Source organism: Ursus americanus, chromosome 8 (assembly GCF_024610735.1).
Source record: "Ursus americanus isolate L20-20 chromosome 8, mUrsAme1.1.p, whole genome shotgun sequence".
Lineage (NCBI taxonomy): Eukaryota > Metazoa > Chordata > Mammalia > Carnivora > Ursidae > Ursus > Ursus americanus.
In genome coordinates this window covers 73221330-73238765 of record NC_142134.1, presented here as the reverse complement: position 1 = coordinate 73238765, position 17436 = coordinate 73221330, and positions in this window count along the sequence as shown.

Here is a 17436-nt window from a genome sequence, read left to right as displayed (position 1 = left end):
GACCCTGAGATCATGACCTCAGCCAAAGGCAGATGCTTAACTGGCTGAGCCATCCAGGTGCTCTGCAAAATTAACATTAGTCTCACTTCTCTGATACACTAGCCTATCTTCTTCAAGAGTTCTTTCATGGGCATCTCCTTGTCACAAGCCACGTTGTGTCTGTAAGAGACCTTAGGGGTGCTTTGGGTGGGTGGCCAGATGTCCAAACTCTATGTTTTGGACTGACTGGGTATGGGGGGCAGATTGTATAGTTTTAACTCTATACAGAGCTGAGGTTTCACTCTTGGGGGCCAGAACCTGATTATAAACCCTACCTAAGGCAGCTGGGAATAAAATGGGTCAATTGAACAAAGGATCAGCTGAAGACAAAGTTCTTAGATTATGTTATGAAAATCAACGATAAGTGTCCAGTCCACAGAAGAGCATGTTTGAGTTATGTATTGCTACATAAGAACTCAAACCAAACTTAGTGGCTTAAAATAACAATAATCATTTATTTCCCTCATGAATTAGTAATATGTGCCAGGTTCATGTGGTACTATGGAGGCTGACGGATCTACTTTGAAGATAGCATACTCACGCAACTGGCAAGTAAATATAAGTACTATGGATTAGATTGTATCCCCCCAAAATTCACATGTTGAAATTCTAACTCCTGGTACATCAGAAAGTGATCTTATTTTAAAACAGGGTTTTTATAGAGGTAATCAAATTAAAATGTGGTCATTAGTGGGGCTCCTAACCCAATATAACTAATGTCCTTATAAGAAGGGGACATTTAGACACAGACATATATAGAAGGGAGACTGTGAAGACACAGGGAGAAGATGGCCATCTACTGGAATGGCGGAGAGGTCTGGAACAGATGCTCCCTTGTTGCCCCCAGAAGAAACCAAACATGCTGACACCTCGAGCTCAGATTTATGATCTCCAGAGCTGTCAGACAATACATTTCTGTTCTTCAAGCCGTGCAGTTTGTGGTACTTTTGAGCAGCAGCCCTAAGAAAGCAATCTAGCTAGCTATTAGTTTCTCTGCACATGGGATTCTCCCTGGAGGGCCTCGAGTTTCCCCGTGGCATGCTGGCTGGGTTCCAAGAATAAACATGCCAAGAACAGGGAAGCAGAAACTGCCAGTCTCTTCCAGCTTGGGCACAGAAACTGGCATGGTGCCATTTTCCCTCTGTATTCTATTGGTCAAAAATTAAGAAGCCTGGGGCGTCTGGGTAGCACAGCAGTTAAGTGTCTGCCTTCGGCTCAGGGCGTGATCCCGGCATTGTGGGATTGAGCCCCACGTCAGGCTCCTCCGCTATGAGCCTGCTTCTTCCTCTCCCACTCCCCCTGCTTGTGTTCCCTCTCTCACTGGCTGTCTCTATCTCTGTCAAATAAATAAATAAAATCTTTAAAAAAAAATTAAGAAGCCAGATTCAAAGGGAAGGAACATAAATGTTGTCTCACTTCTTCTTGGAAAAAAGGATCAAATAATACTGAGGCCATGTGTGAAAACATCTTAAGAATTGAAACTAGGAACCAAAGTCAAGGATGGAGCATCTTTGTTATGCCTTGTAAAAAATAACAACTAACATTTGTGGAGTACTCTCCATGCCCTGGGCACTGTACTAAATGTTTATGTGCTTTATTTCTTTCTCCTCTACCCATTATCCTGTAATATAGATATTGTTATTATTCCCAGTTTGAAATCAAAAAGATCAAGCAACTTACCCAGGGTCATATAGATAGTGGCAGTCAGAACTATCATTTAAAACTAAATTTCTGACCCCTGAGCCTGCACTTTTAGCCATTGCCATATTGTTATGTGAGTCTTCCAGGATGGCTAGAATAGGAGTTTCTATTGGAGATAACTTTGATCTGAGGCTTTCAAACGTACACCTGCTGACGTCCAAGCTTCTCTTCCAAAGCATGTTGCCCAGAGCCCTGGGTTTAAAAAGAAAATGCAACCCAGTTCCCCTTCCTTTCATTTTTCCATAAAGGATAAGAATGAAATCTCGTAAGTTCTATAAAACATCCATAGATTTAAAGAGGAAAGACACAGGCCAGATGAAAAGTTTGTTACTCCAAGAATAAACTCAAGTGCATTGAGTTTACAGGCATTGGTAGGGGAACAAATCAATTTAACTCTATATCCCATCATTCTTAACAGGTTTGTAACAAGGTGTACTTTGTTAGATTTTAATCTGCCTACATTTGAGACAGCAAAGCTCTCCACAATCATCTTTTAATGGCATCGCAATTTATAGACAGTAACTAATTTCAAACTTCATAGCACTTGGCTTTTATGATTATTTCAAATCATTTAAATGCAAATGGATTTCCAGAGAGAGAAAACATCAAATGCCCTTGAGTGGCAACATGTAATAGCACTGTGCACAGAAGCCACTGTAGGAATCCGAAGCGGTCGGATAAGGTTGGATGGTAAGGCTGTATAAAACTGTTTGCCTAAATCCAATTTACATTTCATTCCATGTTATATTCTATTTACCCATTTTGTCATTTTAATATGACTTATTTACTTAATCCTCCTCTGAAATCCCATCCACTCCTCATTGTCAACCTAAGATTCAAGTTAGGAAAGGAGAAATAAGCAATGCAACATTCCAAAACAACAATCAAAGACTCCTGGATATCTCTTGCTTCTCCGCACCCCTTTGCAGCTAATGATGTTCCTGCACGAGGCAGCCCCAAACATCGTGCATGTGTTAAATTATTGCTCTGCCTTCAAACTAAGCTTGTGTTTGCCTGCCGATCAAGTCATATTTCCTACACTGAATTGCTAAGCAACCATATACATACAGTGTTGGGACACAGAAGGCTGGCCCTTATGGGAATGCATGCTAGCTTGATAGTTCACAAAAGCATTGGGGCTATCATGGCAGAGCCCATTTAGAGAAAAGCTGAGGATAGTGATGTGTTTTTCATAGAAGAGGAAAGATGATATTTCATTCTCTCATTCCATGTAGTATATGACAAGCTTTAAGTTAGGTGTTGGAGATTTAAGCATAAGCAGAGCATCATCCCCAGTCTCTATGAGTTCACAATACAACAGAGGGAAGAGATGTAATTCTTCTTATTTTATTTTATTTTTTAAAGATTTTATTTAATCATTTGAGAGGGAGGGAGAGAGAGAGAGAGAGGACAAGCAGGGGAGAAGGGCAGATAGAGAGAGGGACAAGCAGACTCCCAGCTTGATGCAGGGCTCAATTTCAGGACCCCGAGATCCTGATCTGAACTGAAGGCAGATGCTTAACCAACCGAGCCACCCAGACACCCCAGGAAAAGATGTAATTAAATAGCTATATACCAAGAGTGCACAGGACTGCAGGACAATTGCCATCTCTGAGCTTTAAAGAATATGGAGGCAAAGGAGAGGGTGGATGATGTGGCAGATATTACAGAGAACAGCTTTTTGTTGGGGTCTTCTGTTTTTACTCCCAGTCCTTCCACAATGCTCATCACATCTAATTTTTAATGATCCTAATTAGTGCCCCCCCCTTCTACAATGGAAGGGCCAGACAGAAAAGGACAGTATCTGTCCTGCTCAATGCCACATTTCATAGCTTAGCACAGGGCCTCACACATAGTAGGAACTCCATAGCTGTTTGTTAAATATAAGCACCAGTCTAAATATTTTCATCACCATTCTCAAAATTGGCTTTGACACCCATTGCATGATCTCCTATCCATCCTTTTCCTGCCTGTGCTCATTCCCACTTCTCCACACTTGCCTGTTCTGGTATTTCTGTTTGGACCACAGTCCTCACTTTTCTCTATGTGGTCCTTCGAGGGCTACTTTAGTGATTTGCTTTTATCATAGGAAATGACCTGATAATGCCACCCCTAATGACCTTTATGCCTCTCAATTTGTGCAACATGAGTTATCATTTTCATGCCTTTCAGCATAAAACTAGTTTGTTGTTTTAGCTTCATGATGTGAGTGTTGCTGTGTCTGAGCATGTTCAACATGGAACTTTTAATGAAATTCCTTCAAAGTGAAGACTAAGTTTTCTCTGTTGCGTTCTCCACCTTCTAGAACACAATGGAAACCTCAACCAGCAGAATATTCAAGTTTGATGGGACTTAATGATCACCTAACAGTAGACATTGTTCTCCATTATCTGGTGGAGCTATATGAGTGTCAGAGGAATGAAGTGGCCCAGCCAGCATCAAGAAGCGTCTGCCTTCGGCTCAGGGCGTGATCCCGGCGTTTGGGATCGAGCCCCACATCAGGCTCCTCCACTGGGAACCTGCTTCTTCCTCTCCCACTCCCCCTGCTTGTGTTCCCTCTCTTGCTGACTGTCTCTCTCTCTGTTAAATAAATAAATAAAATCTAAAAAAAAAAAAAAGAAGAAGAAGAAAAGAAGCAGGTGGGGACAGCAAGACCAGTATTCATTCTCCCCTATTCTAATCTACTCTTGTTTCTACTCTTCTGTATTGCTATTACTAGATGCACAGTGATGAATCAAAAAGATAAGAATTTGAACCACTCAAAATATATGTCTTTTTCAAACCAAGTCACTTCCCTGATCCAGGCTTCCCTCTTCTCACATCCAAAAATAAAAACTCTGGATTAGGGGACTTTCTCCATTCCCTCACAACTCAGAAGTTCCAGTTTCCATTTTCTGAGTTAATGGTTTCTGCTGCTCAAGGAAAAGAATGTAAGAATCTGAATTTCAAAATTAAACACTGTGATATATGACATAATAAACTTCTAACCCTCATATTACAATGTAATTACCTTTTTACATTAACTTGTGTCAAAAAAAATGAACTAGACAGGGAATACAGTACGTAGATATCACTTCTAATATTTTCTGAAGAGCTCAGAATTTAATTAGGTAGACTGACAGGTGAGATGAAAATTACAGGGAGAAAATGAGTCACCTACTCAAGGAACACAGAGCCCACGGGCAGGCTCCTTGAGTGGTATGTACCTATGAGCATAAACACCATCCACTAATTTGACAAGAGTTTCAGGACAGCTTCCAGAATAATGTTTGGAAAAGACTGTGAAAGATTAGTTTGACATCAAAAAAGTGATTCATTTGGGGCCACAGGACATGAAGGGTGGTATAGAGTAACAGTTAAGTGCATAGACTTTGGACTCTTCGAGATCTGAGTTAAATCTGGAGTCCATAACTTCTAAGTGCAACCTGGACCAAGTTATCTAACATCCATAAACCTCAACACAATCATCAGCAAGCAAAGGTAAATAAAAATATTTCCCTCAAGTGTTTTGTGTGTGGTTTCAGTGATACGATTTATGCAGCTCCCGGGGCATAGCAAGTGCTCAATAAAGTTAATATAACAGGAGATCAATATTTATTAAATTGAATTCACACAGCTTTAGAAAGGTATATTGCTGAGACAATTGCCTCAAATCCTTTCTGGAAGTCAGAGATTGTAAATAAGCAACAAAGATGGGAGATGGAATGGGAGTAGGAAAGGAAGCTGAATAATACTTGTCACTAACATTGGCCAAGGACTTAGAAACCTTCTTCTGTGCTTATATCACTGGATACTTTCAGCAGTTCTTGAGATGGGCAGAAAAGGAATTGTAATTCTTACTTTAGAGATGAGGAAATCAAGTGACTTGTTTGCAGTCACTTACTTAGAGATGTGGAGCTGGGTCTCACACCCCAAGTCTTCCAAAACAAACTTCCTCAACAGAGGAGTTCAACAGAGGCTTAGATTTCAACAGAAGACAGTAGGGGTTGTATGTAAAGACCTAGAAGGGAAGGAATAGTGATTACAAGAATGTGATAATTGTGGGACAAGTTGACACAGAGTGTGGGTCTAGAAAAGAGATGAGAAAATGGCAAAAGAAGAAATTTCCAGAAAATCCATGGAAAAGAATACGTGGTTGTGGTCTCAGTGTGTGCGCTAGGACTTCAAACTCTCATCCTGGAGTGTTGCTATACAGATGTGAGCACCAAACTAATATCTGCTCTAGAAAATGGGCTTTCATCCTGACCTGGGACAGAAGAAGGAGAGCCTTGTTTCCCTGTTTCATCTCATAGTGTGTCTTAGTGAGGGTCAGATGTCGTTTCAGGGGCTAGATGTACAGAAATGAGAAGCTAACCCTGTTAGCCTTGTTGAGACCTAGAAGGGGAAACAAATAAGGAAAAAGACAACTAATCAAATGGAAAAAGATTATAATAGAAGCAAGCACAGGGTTCTTTGAGATCAGAATGGAAACACCTGCACAGGGACAGAAGTTGAGGACACCTTTCTTGACCTGCAGTGGGTGGACTGAGCCTCAAAGGATGATCACAAGATGAGCAGGGGAGAAAACAGAAAAAAAAAAGGTGTAGGAAGAAGAAGAACTCCAAGTTCTAGGCAGAGAGCACATCCCATGCAAGAGCATTGCAGTATTGAGTGGATTGATCAAATTTCCCTATCCCTATTCCTAGGCTGCACCACGAAAGCCACTTAACTAGAGATATCATTGTTACTGTTCCACCCTTAGTCCTTCTAAAGATACCTCTCCATCTGTGGTAAGGAATATCCAGTGTTATTTTGTTCCACATAGCCTCGCCTTATCTAGTGGAAGCCGGTTAGACCAGGGTGTTCACCTGGCCCATGGGCAGAATAATCAGTGACATCTACACCTACCATAAGTGCAGATCTTTCATGTGACAGGAAAAGATATTTCAATCAGATGTCTCACTCATTAACTTAAAATAGGAGAACAGAGGGAGCAAAATAGCGAGTAATATGAGCAAAAGCCAAAACGAGGTATCTAGAATTATCAGAAGCAAGAACCAGAGAAAGAGAGAGATAGGAAGACAAAACCATAAGGAAGACAAAGTTAGCAGGGCAAGGGAAGCATGAACAGTCAAAACACTCAGCTGGTAGACAGATAAAAGTAAAGATAGAAACAAAAAGAAATGTCACATCTTCATGTGAGAGAGAAGAGTGATGTGTTCCCTCTTGGCGCCTGGCATTACCATCATATTATATACTACTGGAAATATATTAGAACAAGGTGAAAATAACAGAAAATTCGGAGTCATCATTCTTGACAGTTTTCTAACCAGAGCCCATATTTGGGATCTAGACTAACAAAATAAAAGACATTCATATAGTTATGTTAACAAAACATAAATTTAAAACAAACAAGTGAATTGGAAGAAGCAAATATTTGAAGCCTAAATATTGGTGATTGGTTTGTCCCTGAGCTTTCTGGCCGTGAGAGCAAAGAGGGCAATGCGCTGTTACCGAATTTCATTAGTACAGGAAAGTTCTCAGTTTCCTGGAGGAAATAATAGTTTTCCTGTCTCATACTTCAAAACTGATCTCCATATGGGTCATTCTACTGGGACTACTCATTTGTGTGGTAGACACCATCCTCCATGATAATTTCAGAGCAAATGCAGAAATAGTTTTCAGTCTTAAAGTCTAACTACTTGAAAGGAGACCTGGGAGGAACTCCTATGACGATGTACACATCTGGGACTCTAAATGGAACTCAGCACACTCTGAACTCTGGGCAAGCTCTGTCTCTTCTCTTCCACTCTTCCTCTCCCTCTTCATGCCCTGGAGGCATGTGGGCAATAGAATATAACCTTCAAGAGGGCAGGGAATTTTGTCTGTATTGTTAACTGCTGAATTACCAGTGCCTAAAATAGGGACTGGTACACAGTTAGGACTAAATCGGTATGGGTTGAATTAATGTGGAATGAACTATTCAGATCTCAACCTATAAACAACAATATATTTCCTTTGCTAAACGTCCTATCAAACATTTTTTCACTCATTACTGAAATCGCATGTTTGAAATTGACCTTCCTGGAAGACTGTAAACTCTTTGAGGGCAGTGTTAATCTCTGCTCTATCCCAGGCTTTGCTCTGGGCCCTGTATTTAGCAGGTGTGATGACCAGAAGAAGATGACCAGGGGTGCCTGGATGGCTCAGTTGCCTAAGCATCTGACTCTTGGTTTTGGTACAGGTCATGATCTCAGAGTGGTGAGATTGAGCCCCCCACCAGGGTCCATGCTTAGCGGAGAATCTGTTTGAGATTCTCTCTCTCTCTATCCCTTCCCTGCTCAAATAAATAAGTCTTTAAAAAAATACATAAATGGCCAATGAATGACAATAGGCATGAATGACCTATGAGTCACATAATGAATCATGTGATGCAGTTTCTAAATGCAACATTATCAGAGACAAATAAGATGGAAGGATTTCAGAGCTACTGAAAGCAAAGAGAAGGGATACAGTGACTAATGATGGAGGAGGAAGGTAACAGGGGCAGGTGAAAAGAGATAAAAAACAAGGAGAACCAGAATAAGGCTGAGGAGGAGGAGGAGGACAAACTCATACCTATCATTTTAAATGATTTTTCCAATTCTGTGAAACTAGCTTGTAACCATCTAATAGATAAAGAGACTGATTTTCAAAGAGTGTAAGTAAGACATATCAATGGATTGAGCTAAAGATATGCGAACTATGATTGTTAAAGATTGTGCCAAAGGGCCACTGAATCATATTGCTGGTATAGCTGGCCCATTCATCTGTCTACAGACAAAGGGAAAATGTCCGAGAGAGCTCATTGGTTGCCCAACCTTGCCCAAATACCTGTTTAGTGTTGCAAGCGACTCCTCAGAGGACTGACACAACAGATAGATAAGTCTTCGATTTTCTCAAATAGGATCCTTCAGAAGTTTGTGGTATCAGCAGAATCTGATCAGAATGTGAGTGAGGCAGAGAAACTTGCAGTTTTTAGTCACTACACCTTCTCTTCAGTGACTGCGCCAATCCGGGAAGCACACTGAAGCCAAGGGCCTAGTTAGTGTGATTATCCTCTCTGACTACTAAGTAACCCCTGTACCTGACCTTGAAAAAAGCCCCAGGGAAAGCCAAAGGTCAGATCAGCCAAAGACCAAAACAACATGGCTGACCTTAGCAAGGATGTTGAGACTGCACAGAGATTTGTAAGAAGAGAGGATTTGTCTTGCAAAGTTCAGCTACCTCTTGTTAGGAAAAGTGGCACTCTGGTCATCTAACGCTAGGTGAAGCCTGCAGGGGCACTGACAAGTGGGTCCTTTTGGCCTTGGTGAGCCAGGTGGCCTTCCCCACTGACACCGTGCTAGAGTCACATTTGGAATTCTCAGAGAATGAACCTTCACCGCATGAATGAAGTGGGATTCAAGGAGATAAACACATAAGTGTTATGCCTAGAAACAGCAGCATGCCAGGAAAAAACACAATTATTCTAGCATTTAGCACATTACCCATTCTCCTAAATGTGGAGTTCAGAAGTCTTTGGTATTTTGCATATTATGAAAATTTTTTCAAGGAAAAGCTTATTACAAATACTAGAATGTCAAACAAAATCTGCATGCTGTTAAACAGAGATGGAGGCCAGAACCTGTCCTTTAACTCCCTTATTCCCATAGCTGCTGCAGAAGTACCTCTAATGGATTTAATCTTTTTAAATACCAGTGTGATAAAGCAAATCTCCATAGCACACTTCCTTGTGTGATTATTTGCTTAATATCTACCTGCCCTGCTGTACTAGTGCCTTCCCAAGGACATACACCATGTCTGATTCTGCTCAACGTAGCATTATTGGTGCCTGGTAGAGTTCTTGAAACGGTGTTTGAGACAGTGTGTGGGAAAACACTTTGTAAACTCTAAAAACTCTAAAAGGCTACAGCTAGAAGGGAGTAGTCTCAATTCACTTGCCAGAATCTATTTTCAGGAAGTAATTATGTTCAGTCGAGTTGAAAGTGTTTTCTCGGTAAGTTCACGGACTCCCAACAAACAAACAGAGAATTATTGTTTGACCGATGCTTGGCAGACACGTGAAATGACTCCCAAGCCCATCACTGCTTGTCATCATTTAAGCATTGCCTGTCCCTCTTGCTGGCTCCGTGTCCCACAATTCATTGTGTGGGGAGCATCCATTGTCTCTGGGCTCTCTCTCTTGAACACCTGCTCTAACTCCTTTCAAACGGCCACGCAACAGCAGAGTGTAATTGCACTTTCATCTTCCTTAGGTATCATGTCTAGAAAAAAGCTGCAGTGGGTCTATTCTTCTGATTAGATGGGCACGGCAGCAGAAAAATAAATTGAACCTCTGTCTTTCTGTGAAATCCAATATTTCACAATATACTATTTGACACAGCTCAGATTGCATTGATCTGAATCGGAGCATTGTAGCACACTTAGAAAACATTCCTTTTTATTACGTTACATGGATAAAGAGAGGTTTAAAGGCCCAAGGCATAAACAAAATCTCGAGATTTCATTGCTGGCTCATTGACATACTCGGTGTTAATTAAATCTTTAGAAAGCGTACTGCTTGGTTCAGGAGCTGACACATAATGACAATGGCTTGTAATGCTTCACACCTCATAGGGTCATGTGGGATAAGATGTGCATTGGAAAATCTATTGGGCAGGACTTTCCACCCTGTGGAGAGACAGACACCCCACAAATTCAGCCTATTGTCACTCCTTTTATGGAGGGGCTTTTTGTTCAGAGATGACAAGGAAGACCCCATAGTGGAGGAAACATTTGAAGCGAGCCTGGAAGAGCCAGCTGACTTTGCTTGGTGGCACCAGGTAAAAAGACGTTCCGAGACGTGACTAGAATGTTCAAATGAGTAAGCACAAAATCTCTCTGTCTTTGGTTTGTCTATATTCCTCCTAAAGCACAAGAATGGGGTACCCCCCAGAGACTGTCCACTGTGCAGAAATGAGGGGCTATAACAGTAAGGCCCTGCTAGTACAATCCATCACTCTTCTGTAGGTATACGCAAGGCTGGCAATCAAACAAATCCTCAATTATTTTCCAGTGAGCAGCTGTCTGGTCAGTTCTCTTCCTTCCTAAAGTTATGAAATTTCTCTTTAAGCATTTTCTCATGAGCAATTTCACCTTTACTGCTTTTCACTTTTGCTATTTGACAGAGCATTTGTGCCTCTGGCGAGTATTTTAATCTCATCCTTTTTGTTTAATCATATAATCACATAAATTACCAATCCCTTCTTCTCTGATCCTTTTAGCAAGCTTGTCTCCATGTCTACGTACATCCTTTATAAAAAATGCTGTCCAGGATGGGATCAGGAGAGCCCTATAGAAAAAAGACTTTGACTACCTCCATTCTGACCTCAGTCTGTACTTTCTAATTGATTAAATTCTTCTTTCCAGGCAAAAGACCCCATGGGCAAAGCATCCCGTGATGGGAACCAAAACTACTGCCTCAAGCCCTGACATCAGCAGGACCCATGTGGTTGACCCCAAGACACTGATCGACTTGACCTTCACTGTCCACCAGCAGTATTCACTGAAGTTTGTCCCAAATTTTCCTTATAAAAACCTAGAGGTATTTTCAGCACATTGGAGACAGTTTTTGAGATGTTATTCCATTGTCTTCCTGGTGTGGGCCTCACTGAAATCAATTCCTTTCTTGTTTCTTCACTACTTATCTCTCTGCCTTTGGATTTTGTCAGTGGCTAGTGGCCAAACCTGGTCTGTTTGGGATCCCTGAAGTCAGGTGTTCCTGCACTCTTGTTCCCTGGTTACATGTGTAGGGTTGATCTACCATTTTTGACTGTGATTTACATTATTACTCTTGAGTTACATGATTTCTGATAACACAATGCAACACAGTGAAAAAGCACCAGAGAATGAGACAGGATTTAAATGTGAATTCTGACTCTGCCACTCTCTGTATGAAGAAGGGCCAGACATTCTTCTCTGAGTATCAGTGACTTAATCTCTAAAATGGAGATAAAAATTCCTTCCTCTGATGAATAGCTTAAAAATATAATTCACTGACTCTCAAAACCTGGAATCTAATAGGCCCACAAACATGCAGATGCCTCTGGATACTCATACTGACACTGATACTGGGCCAGGCCTAAAAATAAACACTGCTGCTTCTTATTTCAAGGTGTTGAATAACTTAGAATATTTTCCCCCATCACTGGTTTAATCCCTCTGGGACATTTTGTCAGTGACATCTTTCAAAACATCTTCTATCTTGCAGTAACAGCTTGCTTCATTATGGAATAATGAGGGCTAACAAATCTGATTGTACTTATTCTTTCACTACAAACAGATCACTGGTCCTGAGCATTGTCTGTTTCAGAGTTCAAGGAATGGGTACTTGCAGATCAGGCAAGAAATTATCCCCTCCCACTTGCTTCCAGCACTCCTGCTCCTGTAAGTACCAGGAATTGTAGGTATTGTTGGGACAGAAGCAGTCTCTTGTAAGGGAACTTGTGAGCCATATCAAAACAGAACACAAATCAGAACTAAAATTTAAGCCCAGGTGCACTTCAGAATCACTATGCAACCTCGGAAAATATATTCCACTTCTCTGAACTTTCTCTTCCTTATCTAGAAAGTAGGCACAATATTATCTACTTTACAGCAAAGTTAAAAGAGTAGTATGCAATAGCATAAAGGTACACTCAAGAAGGTAGCTGCTATTAATAAAAAGGCTTCTGGGGGCACCTGGGTGGCTCAGTCAGTTAAGCATCTGACTCTTGACTGTCATGATCTCAGGGTTGGCTCAGGTCAGGATCTCAAGCACTGAGCATGGAGCCTGCTTACGATTCTCTCTCTCTCCCTCTCCCTCTCCCTCTGCCACTCCCTACCCCCAGACAAGTGTCTTATGCCTAGATGGGGAAACTCTTTTCCAATATGTAAGTTAAAATAAAAACAAAAATGAAAACCATTGTTTATTGAGCATTTGCTGTGTGCAAGTATCATATAAGGCACTGTCGAGAAAAAAAATGCAAGCCATGCCGTCAATGACCTACTGTTCCCATATGGGTGATAGGCATCATATGTTAATATGCTTCTGACAAGGTATAAGTGGTGATTGTCATGAGAGAGGTGAAGACAAAAGACTGTGAAATTCCAGAAGATGTAGAAGCCTTCTACTTGTGTAAGGCATGAACATTCCCTACAGAGAAAGAAAGACTTAGAACATGGCCTTAAATGGCAGGCAAGGCTAGATATGAGGAGATAGGGTTTAAAGTAAGTTAAAGCTCCTTGGTTGTATACACCAGAAAGCAAAGGGGAAAAAAAATAATAGTTCTCTTAAAGGAAAGAAATGGTTTGTTGGAAATATGCATTAAGGAGGAATGGAAATACCAAGTTTGAGGAAGGCCAAGAACCAGGAGATATCTGTCTGGACATGTCAGCAATGGAGGCACATGACTCTTCTTTCTAGGATGCAGCCAAGAAATAATTAGCTATTCGCTGCATTTCACAACTTGACATCTCTGTTCCTGTGCACAAATTCTAAGGAAAGAGTCCAACTGGTATAGTGCATATTAGTCAAAAATGACCAGTGAGAAGGGCATAGTCATTAGGACACATTTGTAAGCGGGGTAACCAGCCCACTTTGTGTTGATTATGGAGCAGAATGAAGGAGCGCATTCCAGGGAGAGGGACCCAGTAAGCAGTAGCATGGAGGTCAGAAAGTTCAAAACTAGAGAATTGTGTGAAGCGTGGCCAGATTGTAGGGTCTACAAAGGAGAGGAACAGAAGATGAAAGCCAGAATCTGAATTTTTCCAATAATGCCTTCAAGATCCCTTGGATAATGAATGAGTAAGATATGAGATCAGAAAGGAACAAGTGACATTTAGATAGATTATTGCAAACAAATTAATCCTGTGGGATCTGGTGGGGCTGTTACTGAACACTGGGACAAAAATTACTCTGTGATCACCATAGAGCAAAAGCAGAATATGTTAAGTTTAATTCTATCTCATAGACCAAGTGCCTGTTCACAGTAAAGAACAAAGTACATCAAAAATTTTGAAAAAGATTTCTTCAATTAAATTTATCATAACCTGCAAAATCTTGCATTGATTTTGTTATCTAAATTGTTTATACTCCCTACTGAGATATGTGTTTGTTTCCAAATTCTGTTTAATTCTCTCTCATTTACTCAACATTTTTTTTTTTTTTTGATAATCAGAACAATTGTTCATTCACTCAATAGACAAATGCTGTCAGCTTCAAGATGGGGGGCTCAATTTCTACATTTAACTTCTGTCTCTCCTGAGACTTCACTGAAATGAAACTCAAGAAGTACAAAAAGGAACATGTTTATAGCAGAAAACAAAGGACTGGAGGAGTCACTACTGATGAAAGTGGAGAGATTTCAGCAGATTACCAAGTAAAAGAAAATAAAAACAAGTTCTCTAATGAATATTCAGATAAAGTGACAACATAGACCATGCTATAGGAGGCTCCAGAGGAGGTGAAGGCCCCTCTGCTCATAGGGACCCAAAAAGTCCATTGGCTCAGTTGAGGTCAACAAGCACAATGGAAGATTGGAATAAGAAGTGGACCTGAAAATAGGGAATAATTCAAGATCTACTTAACTATCATTCTCTCTTTGCACAACACAGAGGTAGACTGACATTTACCCGTAGTAATGAAGTGGGGTCTGTTGTCTGAGAAAATTGAATGAATCCTATGGCAAAAGCTAAAGCTTCTTATGAGGATATTGGCTAAAAATAGTCACTTCATCATCCTCCTTCGGGAGCCCAATAACCCTAAAGCCCTTTTCCTACCAAATGATCCTAAAACAAAATCTTGCATTGAGGTCCCCTTTTTATCAAAGTTTCTACACAGATGTGAAAACTTCCAGGAAAAAAATGAAGAGAAAACCCATAGTAGTTTCTCAAGCTTTCTTCTTAAATGTAAACATAAACTCAAAGATTACTAGGTATGTAGAGAGAAACAACATCCTGAAAGAGAAAGACTTGACCAAATAAAGAGAATGCTTCAATGAGAGGAAACAGACATAACTTGGGGACTTTTAAAAACCTCTAATTTGTATCTTCAGGGAGCTTGAAAAATGCATTATATCTACATATAAGGGACCAAATAAAATGAAAAAGGAATTAGATTACCAGAGGAAAAATATTATCTCTTGGAGAATAAAACTATGAGTTAAAAAAAAAAAAAAGTAGAACATCTGGAAATAGATGTTCTGGAAATAGAATAAAGAAAATAGATGTTCTGGAAATAGAATAAAGAAAATTTTCCAGAACATAAAACGAAACACCAAGAAATAAAATTAAGGTATTACAAAACAAATATAAGGAATCTTTACACAATGCCTTAGGTGAGGCCCTAGAATAATAAAAGAAGGTAAGAAATTAAGACAGAATAACAAACATAATTCAGAATAACCTCAAAATTAGTGAATGACTCTTAAAATTGAAAGGGGTGATGAACAGATCAGTATAATTAATCAAACCAAAAGGATCCACATATTAACACATCTTCATGAAATGGACAACATCAATGATTAATTTTCTAAAGATAAAACAAATCACACACAAAAGAACCAAAACCAGACTATCACCTGGAGACTCTTCCCAGCATCAATACCAAGTGCCAAAAAACTGTGAAGCAATTGGCTTTAGTTTTCCTTTTTTAACTGAAAACATACTTCAAAGAGAGCCTCTGTCCTATGAAATAATAATTTAACCCACTTAATTTTATTATAGTCACATGTGTTTTATTTTATTTCTGTCATTTTAATTCTGTTTTTTAATGTTCCTGATTTCCATTAAGCTAATTATATTCTGTCTTTTCTCTTCATATATATATATATATATGAATATATATATATGAATATATATATATATATTCTTCTCCCTTTATATATATTGTGTCAAATATAATATATATGTCAAATATAATAAATATATTTGGATTATGTCAATTTACTTTCCCATAGCACTTTCTAAGAATACCCTTATCCCCTTCCTAACATCATCACAGGAAGTGCCAGTTCTCTAAATTTTTTGAGAAACTGATAGAAAAGAAATATTTTTATTGATTACTAAAAAAGATTTATATTGGTCATTGTAAGTGTTTTTGGTAAGTTGTTTATGTATCTTTTCCCATTTTAAATTGGATTGCTTGCCTTTTCAGTCCTAGTTTATAATTATTACTTACATATTCTTTTTTTTAAAGATTTTATTTATTTATTTGACAGAGAGAGACAGCCAGCTAGAGAGGGAACACAAGCAGGGGGAGTGGGAGAGGAAGAAGCAGGCTCCTAGTGGAGGAGCCTGACGTGGGACTCGATCCCAGAACACCGGGATCACGCCCTGAGCCGAAGGCAGACGCTTAACGACTGCGCCACCCAGGCGCCCCTTACATATACTATATATTAATTTTGCTTTATTTTAAATATTTTTTTCTCAGAATGCCATTTATTCCTTCATTTTCTTCTGATGGCTTTTTAAAAACAGGAGTTTTTAATTTTTGAAAGATTACAATTATCGAGCCTTTCCTTTATGTATTCTAAGTTTTATGTCTTTGTGAAGAAGGCTTTCCAATCTCCAAATTATAACAAAATGTTACCTTCAGTTTTTCCAAAACTTTTGTTCTGATAGTTACATTTATTTTCCACACTAAGATCTGTTGTTTATTTTTTGTGTGAGAATGCATTCTAAGTTAATTTTTAATGTAAATTAACTTCTCTAAAATAATTTTAAAATGACAATGTTTAAAATATTCTAAATCATTTACTGACAAGTCCAAGATGAATTCACAAATTTGTCAGTGATTTGAAATTACAATTTCCACATGAAATATATACATGAAGTCTGGGGAATATATGCATAGACTCATTGGTTCATTGCCTACTCTTATCCTAATACCATATTGTATTAATTACTACCATTTCATATATTATACCTTAAATCCAGTGAAACAATTGCTCCTTTGTCTTGTTGTAAGCTACCATTTCCAGATTAATTTTAGAGCTGACTTATCTGGATATTACCCTGTTAAGTAATATGTCACAAGATACAGGTAAACACACAAAACTTGATCATATTTCTTTATACTATCAATAATTTATCAGAAACCAAAATTCAATGCACAAACCATTTGTAATCACTTTAAAAAATAAAACATGTAGGTGCAAATCTAATAATATATATATATCCTATTTTATTAGATTTATATGTATATATTATATACATATATAATAAAATATATATCCTATTTTATTAGATTTATATGTGTTTATATATATATATATATCAATATATATACCAATAGGATATATATGTAGAAAACTATAGAACTCCGACGAAAGGAAGCAAATAAGATCTAAGGAAATGGAGAGATATATCATGTAAACGCAGTGGAAGACATAGAAAAAAATGTCAATTCTAACCATGTTTATATATAGATTTAACACAATTCCTACCAAAATCCAATCAAAATTTTATAGGTGTAAACAAACTTATTTTAAATTATATATGTAAAGGCAAAGCACAGCTAAAATTATTTTGAAGAGGAAAAGTAAAGTGGAAAGAGTCACATTTCCCTGCTATAAGACTTATAATGTGACTACGATAAGTAACACGGTGTGGTATTTGTAGAGGGATTGGCACATAGGCAATAGAACAGAATAAAAA